The 26448-nt window shown below is 44.6% G+C and overlaps 1 protein-coding gene across 8 annotated transcripts in view; it reads right to left on the bottom strand.

Moving 5' to 3' along the window:
• Window positions 1-26448, bottom strand: part of TENM2 (teneurin transmembrane protein 2) — a 610087-nt gene that overhangs the window by 307422 nt on the left and 276217 nt on the right. The gene's annotated exons all lie outside the window — the stretch shown is intronic.

The following is a 26448-nucleotide window of genomic DNA, read 5'->3' as shown; positions in this document are numbered from 1 at the left end:
TCCTGAGTTGTTCTATTTGTATAGACTTCCTCGTTTTCCCATCTGCACTCTGGTATATTCTTATATTAGTACCTTGAGCGTTAAATTTAAGAAGGTCTCACAGGGATTTCTTGAATTTTCTTCCTCCTCCCCACCTCGCTCCTGTGGAGTTTTTAAGCCAGATGCTCGCTCTCATTGAAAAATCTCAGCCTTGGCCCGGCTACAGACAGCATGCCACCACTACGAGCTGGTGTGAATTTAGCTCCTTGTAATCATCAGTCATGATGGCTCATTTTCATTCATTCAACAGGTCTAACCTCTCATCCCAATGAAGACTCATTAGCAGTAACTTGCTGTGTCCCAAATATGTGTTATGCCATACCTCTTCCCCCCTATTCATCAGAAAACCATGAGGTTGGGAAGTTCAATGTTTTATCTCTGTGTTTCTAACTGGCCGAAAACAAGAGACTGACAGAGGGTTTCCAGCAAATTGTTATGTTTGGATTGGAATTTGTTTTTTGTCCGTTATCACTAATATTCTTATAGACGGCCACCCTACTATAAAGCTCGTGACCAGGAGGTCATTCTGGAGTCAACGTCTGGTTGCATACGGTACGAAAAGTGTCTGATTTCCTCCTACAACGGTGTCCTGAGAGGTACAGGTCAGGCTTGACACCTAGCATCACAGCTAAAGAAACGAAAGCTTCGAATGTTGCTTAAGACCTTCCATGCACTCTGCGACCCTCCAACAGAGAAAAGCTCTCCTGCCTCTTCCCCACCATGGCCCCCATCAAGGCGACACCTATCCAGTTCGCCCAGAGCTGAGGGCCTTCTGGGACGCCACTGCTAACACCAGGACAGTCCCTCGCAAACCGGGACAGTTGTTCACTCTACTTACAAATAAGAGTAACTTGTCTGGGAGCCGGCAAGCACATGGGTAAGATGCTTTCTACACCAGCCTTCCTTTAAATTCTGGGTTTTCCGTGTAGGAGACAGAAATACAAATGAGCAATGGGGAAAAGTAAATAAAAATGGCCCCCAACGTAGATTTTAGCACCTTTATCTATTTTCCCTATAGGTCTCTATGGGGGGCTGGGGCCTGGGGTCTGCATTTTCCATAAGCTCCTGGATGCTGTCGGTCTGACTTCCTCCTCCGTTTCCATTTCAGGAGCCTCTTCCCTAGGCTGCTTCCGTTCTAGCCACGTGTACTTTCTTCCAGTTCCTCAACATGACCGAGAACTTTCCTTTCTTGAAGCCTTTTCCTTGCTGCGCCCTTTGCCTGGAAAAGGCCCTCCCACCGCTCCAGCACCAGCCCCTCAAGCCTGGTGAGATGATGACCTCAATTTCACTTTTCATGAAGTCAGGCTTCATGAAGTCAGGGGCCACATTTCCCTCAGGGACCGTGAGGCCCATACTATTTAGGAAGGGACTAGCTTGGGGTAGGTGTGTGATGATTGTTAGTTGAATGAATGGGCTATCCAGTCAAATGGCACGTTTACGTTACATTGAAACGTCCGTGGGAATCACTACGGTTTGAACCGCTCTTCCCTTAGGCTGCCAAAGTGCTTTCTCCCAGGAGTACAGAATAATATGTAAAAATGCCAGATTTGTTTTCCTGTTCAGAACAAATACAGTGAACTTAAGTGCCTTGCTCCTTTTATATAAACTGGGAGAGGACAAAAGCAAACTGTCACACATGATCACTTTCCAGGAGGAGCTGAAGCATTGCAGTATGAAAACAGGTTCCCCTTCATAAGATACAGAGAGCTTTGAACATTTAAGTGACATCGGGTCTCATTCTCGATGAGTCGGCTGCCATAACACTTTATTTATACAACTCATTCTATTTCTCCAAGGAGTTTTACAACCATCTTATCAGTTTTCCTCTCGAGGAGGTAACTCCGTAGGAGGGATTAATCCTCTTATGCTGGGGCAGCCCCGGGAAGGGAGTTCTGTTATCCCGTCACAGAGGCAGAAGTGGGTGGGCGCCAGGAGGCGGGTATGGCCTTGAATCTGATGTCCTGAGAAGGGCAAGGTGATTAAAATGACAAGGCAACCAAGTGTACCAAAGACAGAAGCAGGGTTCTCCCCTCCAGCTGTGAAGATTTGAGACCCAGGCTGTACCTTGGGCTGAGCACTTTCTACCCTTGGAGAGTTCATCAAATTGTGTTTTGCCATTTAAAATGGGGTAGGTGTAGAGTAGTATCTCAGGTTGGTATTTAAGAATTGCATAAATATATACTTACATATTATTATGTGTAAAATATATAATTATATATAATAAATGTAATGCAATTTCCTTTCTATCCTTACTTGAAATATTTATTGAACATCTACTGTTATGTGCCCAGTAAGAGCTCTAGGTGTGAGCAATGTGGTTTTAAACAATTAAGATAAAGTCCCTGCTGTTATGGATTTTATATTTTAGTGTTTCTTATACATGGAGAGAGAGAGAGATGGAGAGAGAGCGAGTGATGGGCAGAGGGAGAGGGGTGGGGAGAGAGAAGAAAGCTCTACATCAGAAGTTTAACTCTGGGTGTGCAATTCTGAGTTGTTTTAACTGTCTTCTTAAATCTTGTCTCTATATTCCAATGGTTCACCTATGTTCATGGAACATAGAACACAGAGCAACTTCAGTTCAGCTCAGTAAGGAAAAAAACAAATTCAAGGAATGAAAAGGCACATATATTTCAAACAGACATCTCAAGCTGTTTTGAACCCCCTGTCCCCCGGGGGCTCCCTGTGAGTATGTCCTGGACTGCCAGTCTCCAACAGAAAAGTCCCTTGGGTTGTCACTGCTGACTTCCCCTCCCTGGTGACGCTGAGCAAGGTGCTACCGACTCCGCGTCACCTCCCCTTCCCACTGCTCCAGTATTCACGTTTCCTGGGTATTCCGTCAAGCCAGGACATGCCATCTCACTCAGCCCCAGCCACAAGCAGGTGGTTATTAACCAGCCCCACTGTTAGCAAGAAATTCAACAGTTAGAACACAGGGCCGCTCCTCCCATCCTTTCACTTCAAACACGAATCCATGTCTGCCTCAGCTATCTCGGCTCATTTTCAATTAATTCACACGGCCGCATGGCACTTCCAAACATGGGAGATGGTTTTTCAAAACCTCACATTTATAAGTCATTACCCCAAGTCCCAGATTTGACTTTGGCTCCTCAGAGCAGCCCTAATTAGAAAACAAACACAAATACAGAGGCCCTCGTGGCAGGCCTGGGGACACTGCTTCTCTCGCCTGCTGGGGAGATCATTTAACCTCTCCGTCCCATGGCTTCCACTTAAGTCCCTGACACACAGATAATAATTCCCCGCCTGCGCCAGTGTCGGCGGTTTCGTGTGCATGAAGCGCTTTGATGATTTTGTAAAAATCGCACGGGAAGTACCGACGCTCTCCGGCTCTCACATCTGACGGTTTCCTAATGCACCAAAGGGCGGCCTCTGAGTGATGTTCCCAGGGGAGGACACCATTCCTTTTTTATTTTTATTTTTGCCCCCTTCTTTTTAGTGGGTTGACGGTACAGATGGACAGATCCAGTAAGACACGGTGTGAGGTCGAACCATCTCAGGTGTGAAATGCACTTTCCTCGGCAGCAACCGCACGTGCCCTGACCTGCTGTGCTACCAGAACCCAGACAGGCCAGCCCAGGGCGGCGTAAAGGCCCTGCCTGAGGACGCCTCTGTGTGCCGGGGTTGCAACCAGACCTTTCAAACGGATGTAACATACTCTCTTGTATTCAATTCCCCTCGCTCAGATGTCAACTTTTGGTCAGAATTGAGTACAGGGCTTCCCTGTCCCCACTGACTGGGGCTTGCACCTTGGCCTGGCGATATTCTCTCAGTAAAGATTCTGCTTTCTGTGGAGGAAGGACTCTCTCTGGAGCAACATGGGAGCTATTTTCATCTACCTGGACAGGGGCTTTTTGGCCCCTGCTGGCTTTTCCACGGACAAGAAGTGCCGCCCTCTACATGGGTCATGCTGGTTTCCACAGAGGTGTCTGGGGTCGGGCTGCCTGGCCTTCTCATCCAGGCACCCCATGCTTTCTCTGTGTGATCTTTGCAAGGTACTTAACACTGCGGTGCCTCAGTTCTTCCAGCCCCCAGTCACGGACACCTACTGCTTCAAGGGCTGTTGCTGAGTTCACACTTGGCCGAGAGCCTGGCTCAGATAATGGGTTATAAACACTAGCTGTTGTTATTATCTTTATGACTGCTACCTGAATTCCTTCATCCTCCTTGCCAGTCTTTACCATTTGATCCTGTTGGCTGTTGGCAAGAATGTTTCTGGCCCCCACCCCAACCCACCCCACTCTTTCTTTAGCTTTGGCGATGCTACAGTAACATCCCTTCTCCCAACTCTTGTCCCTCTTCCTTTCTTTCTTTTCTTCCTTCTCTCTCTCTCTCTCTTTCTCTCTCTCTCTCTCTTTCTTTCCTTAGTTCCTCCCTCCCTCCCTCCTCTTCTTTCTCATCTTCTTTTTCTCCTTCTCCTTTTTTCTCTTCCTCCTCTTTTCTTCCTCACGTGCAGGCATCGCTGGAGTCTCTGTGCTTGGGCCTGTCAGCATACACTCTTTCTCAGCAACGACATTTTTCTACTGGCTTCAGAAATCACCTCTGTGCAGATAACTGCAAAATCCCCCTTTCTCAGTGGCCCAGGGTCTCTATTTCCCATTGTTTCTTTCCCTCTTCATTCCTCTTTTCTTTTCCTTTCCAGTCTTCCCTTCCATCCTGTGTCTCCTCCCTGAACTCTGGACCCAAACATTCAGCTGTCTGTTGGGCATTGGCATCCGGCCAATCCACAACTTAGAGTCAACTTTACTTTCTACCTCCCAACAAAGATCTCTTTTTCTTCCAAACCCCGATCTTCATTTTCCTAAAAAGAGCCTCACGATTTTCCTAGTCATGCTCAAGAACCCAGAACTACCTTTGATTTTTCCTTTTCTTTTATTCCTCCACATTCACCCATGATGCAGTTTCTATTGCTTCTTTCTTGACAAAATCTCTAGCATCTCCCATCCCCCAGTGGCACAGCCTAAGGTAAGGTTCTCTTTACTTCTGAGAGCCTGGTCTATGGATTACAGTAACCAGCTACCTCTTTGCCCATCTCCAGTCTCTCCCCACAGTTTGTCTTACACCAGCTTTCATGTGAACCCTCCTCAAGAGTGTCTGGGAGCTTTCAAACCGCCTGCTGCTCAGGCTGCTCCCCAATCCTATGACATCAGAATCTGAGTTGGCACCAGGCATCCACACTGTTTCAAACTCCCAAGGTGAGCCCCATCATGAGTGTCCCAGGCTGCCAGCTGCAGCTTAAAGAGGTGGCTGAGCCAGGCCCAGCTACTAGATCAGTGGTTCTCAAATGCCAGCATCTGTCAGGATCACTGGAGAGCCTGGTGAGCCACAGATGGCTGGGCTGCATCCCTGGAGTTCATGATTCTGTAGGTCTGGGGAAGTGGGGAAGGGGTGCTGCGGACCTGCATTTCCAGCCAGGGAGCCATGGTGCGGTTGGTCTGGGGGGCCAAACTTTGAGAACCACAGCACCTACTCATTCTCCTTATTGGAGGCATCTGAAAGTGAGTTCTTTGAGAGAAAATTCACACTTCTTGAAGGCTGGGTAGACTAAGGAGTTCGAAGTGATGCTACAGCAAAGGGCTCTTGGAAGATGACCCAGATTAGGAGGCGGTGGGGGCAAGTCATGCCTTCTGTTTATAAGTCGGTCTCTGCAACCTCTGTGCCCATTGTGGCAGGACCCAGACTAATATCCTGAGCTCACTGCCAACCACCCAACACTCGGGTGACTCGCATAGGCAACAAACAAACAAACAAACAAAACAAAACAAAAGAAAACCCATAACCACTGTGGATTGCTCCTATGTGATTTTCCAATTCAAATTCCTAAGGAATTTCCCAGGCTTATGAGTTAGTTCACTCCCTACGTCCTTTTCTCTCTCTTCTTATCATTCTACCTGTAGTTATCTACCTGCCCACCTATCAGTATTGACCTGTCTGTCTGTCTGTGCTCTAACATAAGGATCCATGGACCAGCCCCAGGTAGCTCTCACAAATGCAGCAAAAAACCCAGACACCAACAAGGTTCTCCTGAAACGTCTCATTCCCGGGAAGAATACGGTTTCTCCTTTTTCATTTCATTTAGGTTTTAAAGGTAATTTTGACCTGGAAGGAAGATAAATCTGTATTCAACACTCTTGACAGGATCAGTGTAAACAGCATTCCTACCTGAACTCATGAGAGTTTATGTTAAGACAGAAAAATGATGAGCATGACCTGGAATGGGGCTTATAAATTTTTTTAAGACCTGTTTTTCCCCTACTTTTCTAAGCATCAGTATTACAGCCAGTTCTTTAGCTAATATTGTTCTCGTGCTGAAAAAGTTTACCAATGCTGTCTTCGCTGTGAGCCCTTTTATAATTCTAAGAGAAGGAAAAGTCTCTGAATTCTGAAGAGGAAAAAAAAAAAAAAAGAAGAACTACAAGCTGTACCGGTTCAGCTAATGGCACAAATGAGACTTAAGAGCCAAATGAAAGAGCAGAAATAGCGCGGGTCCTCATTGCTTGCTAAATTAGGGGAAAAAATCCTACAAAGCTAAACGAAACCAGCTCATCAGTCAGTCCTTCCTCATATTCTAAAAGTGTGGATTAATCAGGAAGCCAGGGAAGGATGGAGCGGGGCCTCTGCCTTCCATTCTTTGAAGCGTGGTAGAATGATGAGCCGAACATTAGAAGCCTTTCTGCCGCTGCAGACCAACCGAGTTAAGCTCATTTTGGGTAGTTAGAAAGATTTGCACCGCAATTATTTAGAGGCCTGCACATCCACCCTTTAATCAGGCTGGAGACACGCGCATGCTAGCTATTTGCTGGGTGTTTAGCAAGGAGGAAAAAGCAGGCGTGATTCTAAAGGCAGTTCCCCTCCCACAGCCTCTGGAGTGCATGCCTGTCGGCATCTCTCACGACACTCTTTCAGGTGAACCAGAGAGCCGGCCGTAGAAATTTCCATAAAGGCCTTGAGAGGTTGATAATGGGGACTTGTCTGGCCTGCCAGCCCTGACTCCCCTACGAGAGTTCTCACCAGTGCAGCATCTGGGCTTCTCCCCGGGAGCAGCCTCTTGTCCTCTGGGCTGCTCCAGAACCTTCGTTCTCTGTCTCCATGCCTTTGCACAAGGGACCATTGTCACCACAGTGTTGGGTTTTAGATTCTAAGCGTGCGCTTGCTTTTCCCAGAGGACGGATTCAGAGTTGAGTCTTTTTTTGCAAAGTCCCTATCGTCTAGCAAGGGCTCAACGACGCTTACTGAACGAGAAGGTGGTCTGACCAAATGGCAGACAGCATGTGTTTCGGTTGGGAGCTGCGTACCTCAACCACGAGCTCCCATAATTCCCTGACCTCCCTCGTAATCCAAGAGATGCAGACAAGGCCCTTCACAACCAGATGCCACGCTCATGCCCAGTCATCTCTCCTCCTCGCCTGACTTGAACACACGTGTGTGCTCCTCCTTGCACCAGCATTTCAAGCTTTCCCCACAGCACCACGTTCCTTCCCATCTCCATGCCTTTGCACTTGCTGTTGGCATTTCCTGAATCCCCACCTGCTACTACTAGTCATGATTTAAGATATTGGTGAGGTGCCATCTCTGTAGGAAGAGCCCAGGTGGAGGGGTCCCATTGCGCCATCCTAGCACTGTGTCCCCATTGATCAGAGCGTCCGACCTGCTGTATCACAGTCGTCTGCTCACTTCTGTTCTCCTTATTGTCTCTCCTCACTCTGTGCTGCTACGACATAGATTAGGGTCTCCCTAAGGCCATGTTCCCGGGCTCAATCACCCCCAACTCTGTCTATTCTACCTATCAGTAGAGGCCCAATAAATATTTGTGGAATTGAGAGGAATGAGTTGTATCATTTGAAGGCAGTAAAAATGAACCCACTCTTCAGCTTCTCAAGTCTCTAATAACATTAGTACCAAAAATATTAAGCAGGGATGGTTGTGCTTTAAGCTTGTGCTCTCAAAATGTGAGCCCCAGACCAGCAGTATCAGATATCGCCCGGGAACATGGTAGCAATGCACATTTTCAGGTCGCATCCTAGATCACCTGAATCAAAAATTCTGATGTACGGCCCCCAAATCTGTGTCTTACAAGCTCTCCAGGTGATTCTAGTGCTCACTTCTGAGCACCTCTGCCCTGTCATTAAAAGCAATCTTTTGGGAAGTAGTACACAGCAGGGGGAGGATCCAAGGCACTGGATTCAAGCAGCGATGGCTCAAATCCTAATCAGGGGTGTCCTGCATGTGGCCACATGCAGCCCAGGATGGCTATGAATGTGGCCCAACACAAAATCATAAATTTACTTTACACACTATGAGATTGTTTGTGTGATTACGTGCTGCAGTTGTATTTAATGTGTGGCCCATGAAACTCTTATTCTTCCAGTGTGGCCCAGAGATGCCGAAAGGTAGACACCCTAATTGCTCTGCTTGAATTGATGGGTATCTGGACTTGGTCAAGTTAGCTAAATGCTATGAAGCTCATTTTCTGCACCAACAAAAGGCACAGGGACCAAAGCAAGTGACGAACTTAAAATGCTTAGTGCATTGCCCAAGGCACAGTAAATATTCAGCAGATGTTGGTTTCCCCAAAGGTAAACCAATGAAGATTAGTCCCAGAAATATTTGGGAGAGAAAGGAGGAGGATGAAAAGGAACAATGCTCTCTGGTCTATAACTTTGAGAAATAAGGCATCTATTCTTCTCTTGGAGAATATCTGTTCACATAAACTTATTAAAGGCTCTGATAAATCTAACAACTTTTCTTTCCAAACTTTGTTTGATCCAGTCTTTTCCAAAGTTTGTTTCCTTCCTTCCTTCCTTCTGGGGTTGGTGCAGGGAAGTGGTAAAAATGAGGCAATCCCTCAGCTTCTGGTTATTCAGGAGGAAAAAACCCGAATGAACATTTTTCATCTTAGGTTTGAATTTTAAATTGTTTGCTTTTTAATTGGAGTTTGGGAAGAAGAATGACCTCAAGAATTTTACTGAATACATGGAAAATATGAATAATTATTTGGCAATCACCCAACAGTTATTTATTGAGCACCTACTAAGTGTGAAATGACATCCTGGGTGTTGAGGATATGCAAGGAAAGAGGAGAACCAAAATTAGATTGGGGAGGCCTGCCTGAGGAAATATTTGGCCATAAGTGAATGAACAGTTCAGCCATGGGGAGATGTGGGGACAGATCTGGGCAGACGCAATAGAAAGAGCAAGGCTGTCAATGGAGAGAGCCTGGTGTTTTAGAAGAATGCAAAAAAAAAATCTATAGTTGCTGCAGAGTGAGGAAAGGAAACAGGAATGAAAAGAGATGAAGTCATTAGTGTTAGGTTCTGGCCAAACCACATCATTTTAGCCACAATAAATGCTCTGGATTTTATTCTAAGTGCAGTGAAATTTCTTTTCACTGAACATGATGCTTTGGCCTGATTTTTAGGCATGAGAATCTTGCCCTGTATTCTACATCTTCATTGGTGAACACAGAAACTTCAAAGACCAAGAAAACCAAGTACTTTTCCCTCCATCTATTCATCCATCCATTCACTCACTCATCCATCCATCACCCATCATCCATCCATTCATCCATCCATCCATCCATCCAATAGTCATCTCTGACATGCCAGGCACTGTGCTTAACAGGTAACAAAGATAGAAAGATAGATAAGACAAAGCTTCCACTTTCCAGAAATTTATCATGTAATAAAGTACTTGCAGCATGCAGGAGACCCGGTAGAAGTAGAAATGATATGCTTGTTTCCTTGAGCTACCTTGTCACATTTCTCAGGGAGTCAACGTGAGTCCTGGGACTAAAGCTTTGGGTGAAAAGAAACACCTTGGGACTTTGATTACTTACACAAAATGTATTATTTCACTACATTCAGAAGCATGGTAAGTATACTTATTTGGATCCTGAATTGTGCAGAGCACAGAAACTAGAGCAATAAGAATTCGAACCTGACAAATCCAACTCAGGTCCTCACGTTGCTCAGGAGTTGGTGCTGGAATGATTGTCCTCCAACATAGTTCTAAATGCCCTTGGAAATTATATTCTTCGTCATTTCATCAACCAATGTTTTTTCCTCCTCTAACACTTTCTTGAAATGTCTCTTATAAAACCTTTTTCTGTTTCCTGTGGCAAAGGAAAGGAAAAAAAAACACTAGCAACGAAGCATATGCTAAGGTAATTTAAGAGTTGTGATAAGCCAAAAGGAAAAGATAAACAGCCCCCAGAAACCCACAAAGTTAAAGAGCTTGTTCCTTTTTAAAGAAGCCTAATTGGACACGGCAGGGGTCTTCATCAGTGTGCCTAGTTGTTTTATGAGCGGAATTTTCTGCTACGATGTAGGAAGTTCAAGGGTGTGTTCAACTTCTCTGCAACTGCTCTTCTCATAACAACCATTTAACCTAGAACAGGTAGGACCAGTTTTGGAGGGAACGGGACCATGGAAACACAGGTACCAACCCTGAACCTGAGATATGTGAACGGTTTTTACAATCCGTCAACTCTGTGGTCTGTGTAGCTCCTGAGTTGAAGCCCCATTTTGAATTTCTCTTGTGTTTATCACATAGGCAAGCGTTCTGAGTAGCCTAACCCTGGTTGTTTACAGGAGGGGATGATGAAGAGTTAAAAGGCAGCAAGAGATGAAACCCAGGGAAGAGGCAGTGCTCTACCTCTGAAAGCCTGGAGCAAAACCTGAGTCAATGCTCTGCTTGCTCAGTGAGGGAACCAGGGCGAAGACTCGGAGTTCTGCGGGGGAGCGTGCTCGACACCCGTGCCACGCGAAGTGGCGTTACTGTCAATAAACGGAGAAGGATTACTTGCACGCACACTTCCGACTGTGCAAAGGAGAGGCATCCCCCCTCCTCCACACACATTATCTTGAAGTATAATTATCCCTGTGTTATAAATGGGGAAACTAAAACACAGGGAAGTTAATTAAAGAACTTGCCCAAGGAAACAATAGTCCAAATGGAAAAGGGAATAAGGCAGACTTTGGAGCTCTTAGGAGAGGGTTTTTTTTTTTTTCTCCCCCCAGAATTGTGAGGGAGGCAAATCAAGGGCATGGGTTCCTTTCCTCCTGCTGTGGAAATATTTCTCAAGCTCTTTTTCTAAGCTTGACCTCTGAAACGTAACAGGTTTTGAGAATGGAAATGCCCTCTTCCCCAAACAGCTGCAGTGGATTTCAGATGGCGCAGGCTGTCAGGTGTGAGCTCTCTGCATAGGATGGCTGCTTTGGTTTCGCCCCAGACCTCAGGCTACGATTCACCTCTGGAGGGAAAACCACAACTGCACAGAGGTCCCTCCAATGCCTGGTTCCACTGCAATGCTAATGTTTCAGAGGAGATCAGCCTAATTGGATCCAGGTTATTCAAAACATGCACCTGTGAGCATGGATGTGAGTGGGACATATATCTTCTGCACATTTAGCAAGAAATGCATTTGGCTGATACGAAGGTATGTGCTATTTTCCCTCTATTTGGGGAAATAGTTTTTCACATTTAATGTTCCTGAAATTAGGACTTTATGATTAATGTACATGTTCAATATAGCATTTCTTTTTTCCTCCCATGAAATGTTGCAATTACATCCATAGCATGCTTGCTCTCAATGTCATTTTACAGTCAATATATCAAATTCATCTATTTCCATCACAAGGGACTTGAGACATCTTACAGCAAAATAGAATGAAATATACACAGAATTTGCTCAGCACAGGACATCGTGCTTTGTAAAAGTTTGAATCTTTTCCAAAGTAGGCTAGAGTAAAATCAAACTCGAAAAGCCTCTGGGTTATTTTGAGAAAGGAATCTCATCCTGATCTTGTACTGCTATGAGGACAAGTTGGGGCCAGCAGAGTCTCAGAGGTGCAGAGCTCATCACGGCAGAACGCCGGGAGGAAGCCAAGGGAGGTGGTCTGGTGCGACGATGGCCCTTCCGACCCAGGCAGTGCCCCGCGCCTGTGACACGGTGGGTATTTAATCAGCATGTGCCAACAGCACATGCCTTCTGAGTATCAATACCACCAGAACCAGATGTGACGTGACTCATGTTGTAGGCTCCCGTATCGGAAACAGCAACAACAAAATACTTGAGTTTGAATTCTTCTCTAACTGGCCTTAGCAGACCAGGATGTTATAAAGACATTTGGTCCAGACTCCTAAAAACTCACTTAACCTTTTCGTGACCCTCGCAAGCTTTCCTTCCTTTCAACTAGGTGGGCTTGTTGACAAATTCGCGGAGGAAAGCATGGAAATCCAGAGTAATTATGCAAAGGAAACGACGAATTTGTCCATTAGCGCTTGTAATCTTACTTGGTAAAAAAAAAATGTAAGTCATCCCTGAGAGTAGGGGTTAGATAATAATTGAAATGTCATTGAAAAAACTATTGGAAGCTTAGGGGAAATCAAAGGAAATCAGTCAAGAAGGTAAAAGCATATTTTGGGGTAGTGTAATCCTAAGGGGTAAGAATTCCATTAATTCAGTGTGTTAAAATAAAGCAATAGTTTGAAACACATAAATGTGTTTTCATGTAACATAAAGTGAAAAAAACAATGATGTAATACATATGAACTGGTGGACCAAACCCCACAATACCCTGGGCACGTGGGAGAAAATAATTAAAGGAGACCTTGGTGGTGGAAATGCTGAGACCGTTAGAAATTAAATACTTCCCACTGATAATGCACTTGAGTTTTCCGACCCTCAAATGTCTTGTTTCTTAAGTAGGGACCGTAATACTCTTTATATCCTCCTCACCACACGGTCGTGGTGGGAGTTTTCAGTGAATAATGCACATGGCTGTGTTTTCTAAAGGCAAAGATGGTGTTCCGACAGGGAGAGTATTACCAATGACAAGGGCAGCTGTCACCATCATTGTGGTCATCAGTGACGCCGATAAGCTAGATACTGGGACCGTGAGTTCAGTTACCTCCAGAGGCCAGGAAACGTGTAGAAAGAGGTAAAGATGGAAAAGACCTTCCCCATGTAGTACAGGCAACCTCTGCTTGTCATGATGCAATATAGGTGGGTAATGCTACGGTTGTTATTTCAAGAAGGACAAAATAACGTTTATGTAAAAAATCTCCTGATTTTAAAAATGTTGTCACCTAAATAAAAACATTTACCAAATACAAGCCGGGACAAATCGAACAGGTTGGCAAGCTCATCCTGCCACACGTCAGATTTTGTAACCTCTGAGATACTGGACGGGAGCTTGTTCCTTGAAAGAGAAAATGTTATACAACCATAAGCGATGATGCCATCACTTATGTGATGGCGATCACCACTGCCACCAGTTCAGGAGGGGCAACTGTCTTAGTTTCCTGTCTTCAGATGGAAGAAGTTGCTTCTGTGCTTCTAAAAAGAGGGTGACAGACCCAACACTTCCTTGGAAGTGCAACAATGTATTGTGCCTGATTCTTGTGCTTTTCCTGGGATTTTGACATTTGCAAGTTGGGGGAGGCCTTTCTGAACATCTGGCTCAAATTCCCTCAACACTGTACAAGAGAAAATGGAGAGTCTAGGCAGAGAACTGATGGCCCAGGTAACACGACAGGTTCCCAGTCGAATGAGGGCTCGGCGCCTGCCTCTCCGGCCCCCTCCGCTACCAGAGTTCCTCCTTTCTTTGCTTCACAGACTCTTTTTATCTCACGAACCCTGTCAGCAACTTGAGATCCATAGAGAGAGGCAGAAAAGGCCACATCTGCCTAGAGGAATATGAGTTTTCCCTCCCTGCGAATTATTTTCACAACCAATCTGCAGCCTCTCATATTCTAACCAGTTTTCTGTTGTCTCCGAGGGAAGGTGCACAGGTTAGCAAACGAAATCATAAAACCGGCATCCTAATATTTAAATAGGTGGTGTCTCTTCCCTTCCCATTTTAAAAAGCAAATTGCTTGACCTGAGTGAGAAGAACTTAAGGGACATCTAGTAGAAGTAGGGCGGGGTCATACACTGGTAAAGATCACTGCTTCCGTATGATTCACCTCCTCTTTATGACAGCCATGAAATTGTTGATGGAAACGTATCAAAGAAAACAGTTACCGCAGAAAGAATAACACGTAAGGTAATTTCTTATGCAGGAGAGTAAAAGAGGGGTACGTAATGGTGAGGTGCCCCAGGGAGATGGAAAAGGTCACTGAGATGAAACTAACCTTGGGAACTTGGAAAGAGGCCTTCATTACTGCAGATGGGAAGAAAACACAGTAGCCAATCAGATGGAACAGATTGAATGCGATTCCAGCCAAGTGTGAATGCCATCCCATGCACTGGAACTATCTGGGGAGCCAGCATAAGGAATGTGAGTCTGGTCCCCACCCTCCAGTCCACGGCTGGATATCAACCAGATTCAAAAGCAGTAATTTGTAAGGTCATAACTTACACAAGTGCATCTTTGTAAACCCTGAGTGGGGGTTAGGGATGGGAACAGTGATAAAGACAAACCAGGGGTCGTTCTGCCACTGGCTGTCTGTCGAGATGTCACAAAGATGCTACACCATCAGCTTCATTTCTTGTAAAGCAAAGGGAGGCACAAGCTCTGACTTGGAGTGGAAGAAGGGGAGAAAGGAATGATTGATCATTGCCTTTATTGCTAGCTTTCCATGGTTGAGTGTTCACTGATAGAATTGGTTCAACTCCAAGATGCTGTCTTCCAAACAATTATTGTTTTCCACTAAAATACGACTCTTGCAGAAAACATTAATTTAAGAGATAACTGCCTAAATGCTTTAGTATCAAGAATGTGTGTACCCCCTGATCTTTAAATTTAGAAGCACCAGAAAGGAAAAAGGATAACAAGATGACAGAAACCATAAAAGATTTGACAAAAAATGACAAAAGAGAAGGTTGGGATGGGCCCAAGGGGTGTCAGGGGAAAGGCTGGTATAGTTCTTTCCCTCTTATTGGTGCAGATATGTTCCAAGACCCCCCAGTGGATGCTCGAAACCTCAGGTAGTACCAAACCCTATATATACTACATTTTTCTTATACACACCTATGATAAAGTTTAATTCATAAACTAGGCACAGTAAGAGACTAACAATAACTACTAATAAAATAGAACACTTGTAACAATAGACTGGAGTAAAAGTTACATGGATGTGGCCTCTCTCTCAAAATACCTGTTTCTGTCCTCAGCCTTTTGTGGTGACGTGAGGTGACAAAATGCCTGTGTGAGGAGGTGGAGGGAGGTGAATGACGTAGGGATTGTGACATAGCGTGAGGCTCTACCTCAGGGGGTCTTGAACACAAGCACGGAGATGTCCATTAAGGGACTAACGGGCCAGGAGCATACACAGCATGAATAGGATGGACGAAGGGATGATTCACCCCCTGAGGCAGGAAGGCACAAAATTGCATCATGGTGCTCAGAACAGCACACAATTTAAAGCTTAGGAATTGTTTCTTTCTGGAATTTTCCATTTAATATTTTTGGACGATGGTTGACCGTGGGAAAGTGAAAGGAGGCTGTAGATAAAGGGGGCCGACTGTGCTGGAATTTTAAAGTGTCCCACAGAAGAGGTTTTCTATGCTTTGTAAGTTCACTTAGATTCTAGAGTTTAAATATGACCTATATTAGGTTTCTTTGCTTCCAAAAATGCCGAGTCGTGGCTCTCAAATATACTGAATCATTGCTACGTAAAATGCCGAGCCATTGCTACATAAAAGCGCCATGCCATGGCTATGTATAATTGCCAAGCCATGGTTACATAAAAATGCCAAGTCATAGTTGCCTAAAAATGCCGAGTCATTGGTGTGAAAAATGCCTTGTCATGGTTGTGGAAAATGCTGAGTCATGGTTTGACTGGCTTGAGCGACTGATTGGATGATAGAAGCATGCACTGAGAAACAGAAGGGAGGAAGTAAATGGAAAAGTATGTTTCAGATTAAGCGGTTTGACCTTCATTTCAGAACTGTCATTTTTCAACTGTCTCCTGGACATCCTAGTGGAAATGCACAGAGGGTGCTGGGTAAAAGATTTGACCTGGAGAAACAGCCATCAGGGCCATAAACTCATACATTGTATTTTTAGTTATCAGTGTTGATGATTGCTTGTGGGAAAGTGCATAAAAAAGTAAGGGAGAGGGGGCTGGGTTTTAACGTACAGATACCCTTGCATTTAAAGGATAAACAGACAGACACATCCACAGGAGGGCAGAAGGGGCCAGAAACACAGGAATGAGATTAAGAAGAAAGCAGAACCCCAGATGCCAAAGGCAAGGGCATTTTGAGGAGAAAGGAGCTGTGAAGAAGGCAAGAATGAGATGTGATGAGAAATATCTACTAAATTCAGCTTAATTTTGGACCTGTAGCCTCTGAAGCTGAACGATAATACGTGTCTGTTCTTTTAAGCCACCCAGTTTGTGGTATCTTGTAATGGGAGCCCTAGGAAATGAATACGAATTCTTTCCCTAGGCTAGTTCCCTTGATTATGGCTGCACCACCAAAAACTTATCAACAGAGGACATTATATCAAGGGTACCACCACCTAAGAAGAGCAGCTCCTAAAAGGAAGGAAGAGAAATATAGTTCTTATATCCAAGGAAGACAATAGATTGCATCTTTTCTTATCACTCCCTTTGGTGCCTTTTCTGTCTTTTCTAACAGTGACCAATCTCACAGCCCCCATAAGAGATGATCTCAGATCTGAAAACAGTACAATGGCTCGCTCAAGTCAGAATGCATCCACCTGTTTGTGGTCCCCGTCCACCCCCGCCCTTTTAAAGGCTAGAATCGATAAGGATGTCTTGAACACATTTCAACCTGAGCCAAGAGGTAAATGATACAAAAAGAGCAAAGAAATGACCCTTGTCTTTAAGTGGTGACAATTGAATGTTGACACAAGTGACTTATATGCATGAAATACCAAGGGAATATTACAAATCAGAACGTAATGAGGTGCTAAATTGAATAAAGAAGAAGATAAGACCTGTGCAATTCTGGCTCTGCCTCTGTTTGGGCAGAGTTGCTGGAAAAGCGTTGGGGGAAAGATAGGACCTGTGCTTAGATGGATACGGGGTTAGTAATGAGGAGGAACGGTAGTTACAGTGTCTTCTCAGTCTCATGCTCCCCTAAGCCTGGGATTTTTCAGCAAGGCTGGAGGCTCGGTTGGGATAAAGAGCTAAAGCCCTAACAACTCCACAGGGCTCCCAAATCAACAAAAGCAGATACAGAGCAATCTACAGATTCGATGAAAGTGCTCCTAACCATTCGAGTTCATCGCGCCTGGTGTCATCTCGAACACATAGTCCCTGATCCATACGTATTTGTCGAATGACACATGTCTGAGAATATTACGCAGCTGCCATTTTGGGGGTTCTCGCATTGTATCAAGTGTGAGAACTAGGCCCGATCTCTTTAATATTTCCTTTTTTCTTTTCATCAAAAGGAAAAATGCATGTAGTTTAAAGAATCAAATAGTTTTATAATATTTGGTTCAGAAATAGCAATCCTTTTCTATCACCAGCGATTTCTTCCCTCCTGGAAACGGGCACGTTTACCTTTGTTTAGCTGATTATTTCGGTTTTTATTTCTAGGCCTATAAATAATATGCTTTGCTGCTACTTCTTGCGTTTTCAATTTTAGGCATCGTCTAGTAGCTTCTCACTCAGAGAAGATGCGCGCCGAGGCTTTTTCGTGTACTTGCCAGGTCCACATTTGCACCTGTTCTATTTCCCCATCCTCCTGGTAGAGTCCTTAGACCATTATTCAAGGTGTATGTATTATTATGGAAATGTAAGGGCCATTCAGGGCTGAACGGTGTCATACATAATGATATTTTTTCATATTGTGGCTATATATACACACTTCTGGAGTTGTCTTTTAAAATTTTACTTAAATGTCTGTCTACCTGTTACTCTGGAGACCGACTTCCTTGGGTCAAGTTCCTGTTACACTGTCAATCACTACATAGCCTTGGGCAAGTGGCTCTCCCTCCCTGTGCCCCTGCGTTGCCATCTGTGAAACAGGGATGATATTAATCCCAACGCACGGTGTCCTGGTGTCAATGTCCTCCAGCCATGACAGCACCAACAGCACACTGCGGTCAGACACAGTCGGGCTTAGTAGCTCACTGCAAGTAGGGAGAAGGCACAGAGTGAACAGCCATGGGGGCTTCAGTGGAAGGTACTAGAAAGGGCTGTGTTTGGTGGCTGTAGGGAGACCTCAAGGAAACGGGTAAGCTCCGCATTTGGTGCTGTCAGAGAGAGGAGCGAATGTGGTGATCAGATGTCTCAGTACGTTTTCTCTCTAGGAAGGGCTGACTAGAAGAGGCTAGAGCTGTAGTGGGTGAAGAAAGACTAGCTATCCATTTTAGCCTGGAGAGGGGGATGTTTTGTATTTTTGGGTCTGGGACTCACTTCTTTATGCTCCAGAACAGAACAGCATGGCCTGCCTGGGAATGCCAGGCTGGCTCCTAATGGCACCTATGCTGAGACCTCAGGGTCAGGGTCTCAAGGGCTGCTTTTGAGGATTAAACGAGTTACCGTTTGTAAAAAACATTAGAACAGTGGCCTCCATAGAACAAGTCCTAGAAAATGTTTGCTATATGACACTGAAAACATGAGACACAAAAATAAAAATAGCTAAGTTGGACAACATCAAAATTCAAACTTTTGTGCATTAAAGGACCCTCAACAGATTCGAAAGGCAACTGCCAGACCGGGAGAAAATATTTGCAAATCCTATTTCTAATGCGTGACTGACGTAAAGCATGTGTAAGAACTCCTACAACACAACAACAATAACCTAATTAAAAAGTGGTTGAAGGACCTAAATAGACAATTCTCCGAAGAAGATGTACAAATGACCAATACATGCACGGAAAGATGCTCAGCATCATTAATCATTTGGGAAACACACACCAAAACCACTTGAGATACCCCTTCACATGCAATAGCATGGCTATTATGTATTTAAAAAGTCAAAAGAAAATACAAGTTAGGAAGGATGTAGAGACATCGGAACCTTTGTGCATGGCTGGCCGGCATGTAAAATGGGGCAACTACCGTGAAAAACGATGTGGCACGTCCTTCAAAAATGAAACATAAAATGAGAGTTGCCGGGGGCTGGGGAGAAGGGGGGGTGGGGAGTTAGTGTTTCACGTGTACGGAGTTTCTGTTGGAAGAGGAAAACGTTCTGGAACGGATGGTGGTGATGCTGGCACAGCAATATGAATATATTGTGCTTAATGCAATAGGACTTATACACGTAAAAAGACTAACAATGACCCATTCCCTTGATCTATATTTTACCACATTAAGGGTTACATTTAAAACGTAAATAACATCAAACCTGATTTCTGTTCTAACTCTCTAAGTCACCTTTCAAGATTGTTAGAAGCATCGGAAAGTCAGTTAGTATTCCTAACAACTTGAGGACTTGCAGAAGCAGACTTGTTCTACAGATGAGAAAACTGAGCCATAGATTAGGTCAATTGTTCAATATCAAGTGTTAGAGGGTGAGTGAGCTGTGATTTGGATTCAAGCAGGGTGGACTTCAGGGTCCACACTTTTAAGAATATAATTAGTTTTCATCATTCTTTTGGGGCAGGATCTAAGAGGTTTACCAGGGCTGAGTCTGTAACATCGATGAAACTACCCACTGGTAAAGGAAATCTATCTTTCCATTCAACAGAAAATTGAGACATTTCTAACAAGGCCCTGGGGCCACAGTTTCAAATGGCTATTGAATATGATGCAAAATCCAGTTGAATTAATGGAAGCCTTTAAAGGGATTCCGGAAGAGCTCAAGTTCTGGGTAAAAACTGTTAGGGCAGGAAACTGTTAAGATGTCCCGCACCGCTCCTGGGACATCTTGGCATCTTTCTGTATGTACCAAGAAGGACAGAGATGGAGAGCAAGAATGTATACAATGTTATCGCCCTTGGGGATTTTGTCAACAGCAAGATTATTTGCTGAGTAGGAGCGGTTCCCTGCCGCATGTCACTCCCACGGTGTGCATCTCCAAAGGAATTACCTGTTTGTCTCGCTTGTGTGCTCACATGCCCTGGGGTATGGAGGAGCAGCCCCACCCTCTCTGAGCTGGAAATGGCTAGACCTACAATCTACGTGTGTGTGTTGGGGAGGCGGGAGTGGGGGGGCAGGAAGGCACAAAAGAAAAGAAAAAAAGGTCTAAGCCCTGAGAACTATCAATTCCAATTCTCAGGTGAGGATCTTGTTTAGGAGGCTGGGGTGATGCTCCCTGGGGGCCTGGGTCAGTGTTGGAGGGGCTATGCTTCTTCCGCTTGCTGCAGGGACATTTTCGGCAGGTGTTATAGGGCCCCAAACCATGCTTTGCAGCTTCTGCAGGGGAAGTGCTGGGAGCTGCTTTGCAGGACACCATAGCTCTCAGTTTTGTCCATTACAAAACTGGGGCCTGGGGGCCCGGAAACACTGGGCAGCCAGGTCCAGCTGGATGCAAGGAACTAAGAGTGTTAGAGCAAGAAGGGAAGCTTACAGACCTTTTTGGCTAGTGCCCAACCTTCACAGGTAGGGACGCTGCGGCCCGGGATGTTCGAATGACTTGCCAAAGATCATGCTGTGAATCAGAGACAGAGTACAGAAAACCCAATTCGCATACAAGCTTTCCTGTTATATGCATGCTTCCCAAACCCACCAGACCATAAAAATCATCTGAAGGGCAGAGGGAAACCACAGTTCCTCAGTCTCTCCAGAATTTACTGAACCAGAGTCTCCAGGGCGAGAGTATGAACATACGTATGCTTTCCAAGGAGTGGAGGTGAACAGTATTTTGTGATACTATATTAGTGTTTTTCAACCTTTGAAAAATGATATCACCCATGCACCCTAATGCAGCGTTCGTCTTTTGTATATCTCAATAAAAGCCACGCGAATACTTCAGAGGTTCACATTTAACAGAGGGCTGAAGAGAAAAGTCTCTGGAATTAGGAAGGTTGGATTTAAAACCCGAGTCTTTCACTTCCCAGCTCGGTGACTTTGGACTAGTTACTCACAAAGAACGGCGCTGCAGTTTTCTCATCCATCAAGCGGGCACAGTGGTCATTCGTGCTGCATGGGGAGGTGGTGGGGGTTAAATAAAAGCAAATGAAGTGGGGTGGGGTGGAGGGATGGGGAGAAAAGGCATACAACTGTAATTGAATAACAATAAAAATTTTTTAAAAATTGTAAAAAAAGAGAAAAGAAATAATGTATTAAAAAAAGAAAAAGCAAATGAAGTAAGGTAGATAGAGTGCCCAGCATAGTAGCTGGCTGGATGGAGAAGAGAGAGCCAAATTCTGCATGGCTTCGCAGTGGAAGCGAGAGTGGAGGGGGGCTGTCTCTGTCCCTTCCACAGCCCTGCGACAGCTCCCTGGACTCGGCTGCCCTGCCTGGTGAGCTGGGAACCACATTGGGGGACAGGCAGCCAGAGCTGAACCAGGGCCTGGGTACCTGGAAGGGGTCTCTGCACACCTGACCAGATACCTGAGCCGACCGGGGAAGAACTGGGAACCAAGTGCCATGTACACAAAGCACGTTCACCTTGGGAAAGGCGATGCTGTTGGGCCTTGAGGTGCTGGGCCCAGAGTCTAGAGTGAAAGTGGAGTCCCTCCCAGACAGGTGTAGCCTTTGTTCACTGAGGCCCCACCCCGGGCTCCTCCCCGGTTCTCCGCCTTGGCCCTTCCACTATCCATCACCATGTGTATAAACAGTGTTCCAGAAACCTTCTCGTTTACGGATGAACTACAAAGTTCTAAAAAAAACCTACCTAAAAACAGACACAACAAGCCTGATATAGGTATATTGCGTAGGTTCTCTGAAATAAGTATATTCCCCCAGCTGGGAGGTGACCTGCTCCCCCGCATCCATCATTACCCATTTTTTTCATCATACATGATAGAATCAGGAAGTTAATAAAATAAAGACAGCTACAAAAGACATCAGTTAATTCCTTCACTTACTAAATACTTAATGAGCATCTACTATGGATCTGACACCAGGGATCCTGCCAGCAAGGTCTCTGCATGACGGAGTGGGGCTGAGAGGGGAAAGGAAAGGCTAGAAAGAGCAGACTGCGAAGTCAAGTGCCCTGCATGAGGGGAGTGGAATAGCAGCCTCACAATGTACGATGACTTAAAAAAAACGAGTTTGTATTATCAGCATAGTACAATCATCGATATGCATAATAATCGCTGTGAGCTATTTAGGAAATTTTAAATTAAATTACAGTGGATACAATTTGCTTAAGAAGGCAGGAAAACTTGTAACATATTAGAAAAAACATTCTTCCCCAAACCTCAAAGATGTAAGGGGAAGAAGTTTCATTAACAACACAATTGTGTGGGCCCCCTTCTTTCACCTCACACCCAGCCCATAGGGTGGGGAGCGGGGGGCGGAGTGGGGGTGTCCCGGTGGGCGAGGCAGTCCAGGTGCCATGCTTCAGCTTCCAGCAGAGGATGTCAATTGTAACTTCTGCAGGGCTGTCAGGGCAAGTTTGTAACACACAATGTCTGCCTTTCAGGTTCTGGGGGGTGACTACAGCCTCAAGGTTGGCTAATTCCCATAAAAATGTAGTTATGAGCAATGATATTTGTGGCCTATTGTCTAAGGGACATGCAGGTTATGTGGTCCTTTATAGAAACTAAGGCTTCTCTATAGATCAGGTTTTGTCCTTGGGTGGGGCAACTTTTGGATATTTGCAGGATTTTTTACAGCTGAAATGCTTTCTGGGGCTTATGTGGAGGAAGGTTACAAGGAATTTGACAGGAATTTCTTTAGCCCATGCATGACAGCATGTAACTGGGAATTCAGACACGTGGAGTGCCCACGTTATCTGCTTTCAGAGAAATTTCCTTCGGGCCTCACCGTGAGGATTTACAGAATTTCCCTGAAGCAGCTGATTGGTGTTTATCTCATGGATGTTGCACATCTTGTTCTTTCTCTGTTTCCCTTTTTGCTTTGGTTTTTAGGAAGCTTAGAATCGAGTATTTTGTTGGCCTTAAATAATGGACCAGGACTTTACATCCATGAGCTTATAGATTTGCTTTCCACTCTAGATTTCTCCTTTATCGTGCCATCTAATTATAGTTTTCCAATTAAAAAAATGTCATAAGCTTTCACAAATTCTGGAGGAGATGTAAGAAAAGGACAGATAGCTGGATGGATGAGTGAATGAGTGAATGAATGAAAAAATGAAGCTCTTTTGCTTGATGAGGTCAGATAAATAAGACCATCATTAAATGATCTAGGCAACTGAGTTCTTGGACCACTCCAGGCAACTTGCTCGTTTTGATGTACTACTTTCATTTAGAATTAACCAAGACACCGCTCTTCTAAAAAGGGCCAGGGCACCTTTAATGTGTTCAGTGACCAAGGGGGGCTCTCCAGCAGGGACAGGTCCCTGGCCACGGAGGACTGACTGAGAGCATCCTCACTGACAGGTATCCTGGTTACACTTCTTCTGTATGTTTGACGTGACTAACATGTGTTCCAAACCCCTTCATTTAGGCTTTTAAGAAAAGTAAAACTCAACCTCTTATGAGCGGGGAGGTAAGCCAATGCTTTTGATTACAGTGTGACTGCCCATGTATTTTCTGCCTTGTACACCGAAAGCAAAGAGCAAGCCTTCCTCCCGTTTGGAAAGTAGTCTTATCATTCGTGCATCTGCGGGAGCCTCCATTAGGTTGCCACTCGGATTCAGATTTTTTTTTCCAGATGAGTTATTTCACAGGGTTTGAAATTATGCTGCTATCTATAAGAAATATCGCTGGAGCTCACCTGGCCTGGCAGAAGGCAGAACACAGGATGAGCCACTTGCCAGAGCCCAGCTACCTGGAAGAAAATGCTTGCGGGGGAGGGAAACACCTCTCTTCTCAGCATCTCACCAGGGTCCCTGGGCGTCCACTCGATTGGCATAAAGTGAAGGTTAGAGCGATTTGGCTCCAAAGGTGCCGAGGTTTTAGTACTATCCACTAAAGAATGCACTACACTCATAGAAAATAATGACAGGAAAGCCATAAAGGTAAAGCTTTGTTGTTGCTCCGAAGAGCTTTCATGTTGTCAGAAACACTTCAGTTGTGTGGTTTATGTCCGGGTTGTCTCTTTAGAACAAAGGCACTTTGGGCAGGAAGTGTGCGTGCTGACCCCCCCACCGTGAGGCCTCCCTGATGTCAGTAGTAACAGCAAAGGACAGCAGGAAGTAGTTTTGTGCGGTCACGCACAGGCCAAGGTGCTGCAAGGAGTCTGATTTCACCTAAGGAAGAGGTCAAGGCCAAATGGATACCAGATCTTCGGACCACAAGGTCATTGTCAAGAGACCAACTCAAAAGATTCTGTGCAATTAACCAGCAGAACATAACAGAAACAATCAATCACATGGTTGGTTGTGCCACAGTAACCACCATTAAATCCAGTCCCTTTCTTCCAACTCGATGCGGAACACCCAGACACAGGTCTGTACTTGGCGTCGTCTGTGTCAAACTCTACTTTCAATCCTTTAGGTCAAATTCAAATTCATGGACACCACTCAGATCTTGATAGAACCCTCAATTTCCTCCAGACCCCAATCCATTCCATTAAGACATACATGTGCACATGCATGCACGCACATGCATCCTCACACACACAGACGTGAGCACACACATATTTGACCTTGATTTGCACTCAACTTTAAACTAAGCCAGAGTCCAGAATTTTGAATGGCTGACTGCCTGTTGGCCAGAGCTTTAACAGCTTCTCAGGTAAGTATTCACTGGAAACACGGGTATTATTGCACTATCGGGTCTCAACCCCTTAGAAAGAAATCCTTGTTTGGGGTGAAAATGGACCCTCAAATTTTCCATGGTATTTTCCTCTGTTACTGAAGTTTCTATTGCTCTCAGGCTTAAGTGAGCTGAACAAATGAATGGGAGTGATGAAAAGTGGATGATAAGCTTGACTCTGGACACACGGGTCTGTAGCGTCCACCCAAATGAGGTTTGGATTAGATGGAAAGGCAACAAAAATACTCCATTGACAACTCCCATTCTGATACTACATCCAGAAGAAAAGAAATCACTCACAGCATCATCACTAAGAAAACATCCCAGACAGCTCAGAGATGGGCACTGACCTCTCTTATGGAAATCATCCTTGCTTGCGTATCCATAGATGCATAAAAGGGTACAGTTTTTAAAGCTCATTTTCTCCCTAATAATTGTCTGTTTTTAAAAAGCTATCAGCAGGTGCACCTCATTTCAAAAGCCTCTTGTCCTTTACAATACAATATTCATCACGATCACATAGTATGAAATAAAAACCAGCAAAACATAAGTGAGGATAGTTCAATTAAATGCAACATAATCTCTGCAGCAAAAAAAAAAAAAATTGTTCTGTAGCTAAAATCAGTTTCTGATGAAAGAAAAAAGGGAATATATTTCCGCATATTTTTAATTACATAGAATTTCCTCAAACATGATTTTTCATAATATATTCCATTAAGTTAACATCATATTTGAAGAAAGAGCATTTTCCGATTTCATTTTAAGCCTGATTTTGAGCAATTACAGTGTCATTGTTCTGCGGTAGAAAGGTTGAATTCATTTACTGTGTGGTTGTGCTAGTTATGATTGATGTCTCTTCTGCAAATGATAAACCAATCACCCCAATGATGTAATGTCATTTTAAGAGTGCCATAATCACATTTCTCTCAAACTAGAAGCTCTGATAAGTTCTAATAAAGATTTATGGTAGATTAAAGGCCTTCATAATATCAACAATGGATTGCTCATTTGATGAGAGATTTGATTAGGTAATTTTTGGGGAAAAATAATACGAGTTTGCTAAACATATCAAAGCTTGGCTTTGCAGAGGGCACGGGCCATCCTAAGCAGCAGTCCGTCATTCCATCTCCAGAATGAGTCATCTTAAATGCATTTAGGGGGTCCTCGCTAATTGTAAAGGTTGAGGCCAGTGGTGGCGTACCATCATGGATGGAGCCAAAACATAACCTCATCAGTGAACATTCCTGGCGTGGAAAGCTCTGTCCCACTGTCGACAGGATGTGTTAATGAACACCATGAGTGGCTGGTTACTCAGAAGATGACTCCAAAGCCTTTGAGTCAGGAGCAACTAATTTCTGCAAATGTCTCCCCTGGGCCATGGGGACTCCACCCTAGATACTGCCCACTCCCATGTTTATGTTTTGTGAACATATCACCATCAGCAGAAATCAAATCCGGCATCATTATTGCTGGGCCCGGAGTAATAACACCTAAGATTTAGAGGTTGGGAGCTGAGGAGTAGCCACAACATCATCAAAAGTGGGACGGGACCCAGCGACCACTCCCTTTGCTCTGTGATGTGAAAACCACAGCAAGAACTAGGGGCTTTTAAGCAGTGTTTATCGTGGTACCACGGGATCAGCTTGCTAAGTTCAAGTAGAGTAGCACAGGAGAAGGTTATAGCAGAGGTCACCCC

Source organism: Desmodus rotundus, chromosome 6 (assembly GCF_022682495.2).
Source record: "Desmodus rotundus isolate HL8 chromosome 6, HLdesRot8A.1, whole genome shotgun sequence".
Taxonomy (NCBI): domain Eukaryota; kingdom Metazoa; phylum Chordata; class Mammalia; order Chiroptera; family Phyllostomidae; genus Desmodus; species Desmodus rotundus.
The sequence above is the reverse complement of the archived record's forward strand: the minus strand, read 5'-3'. Positions and strand labels throughout refer to the sequence as shown.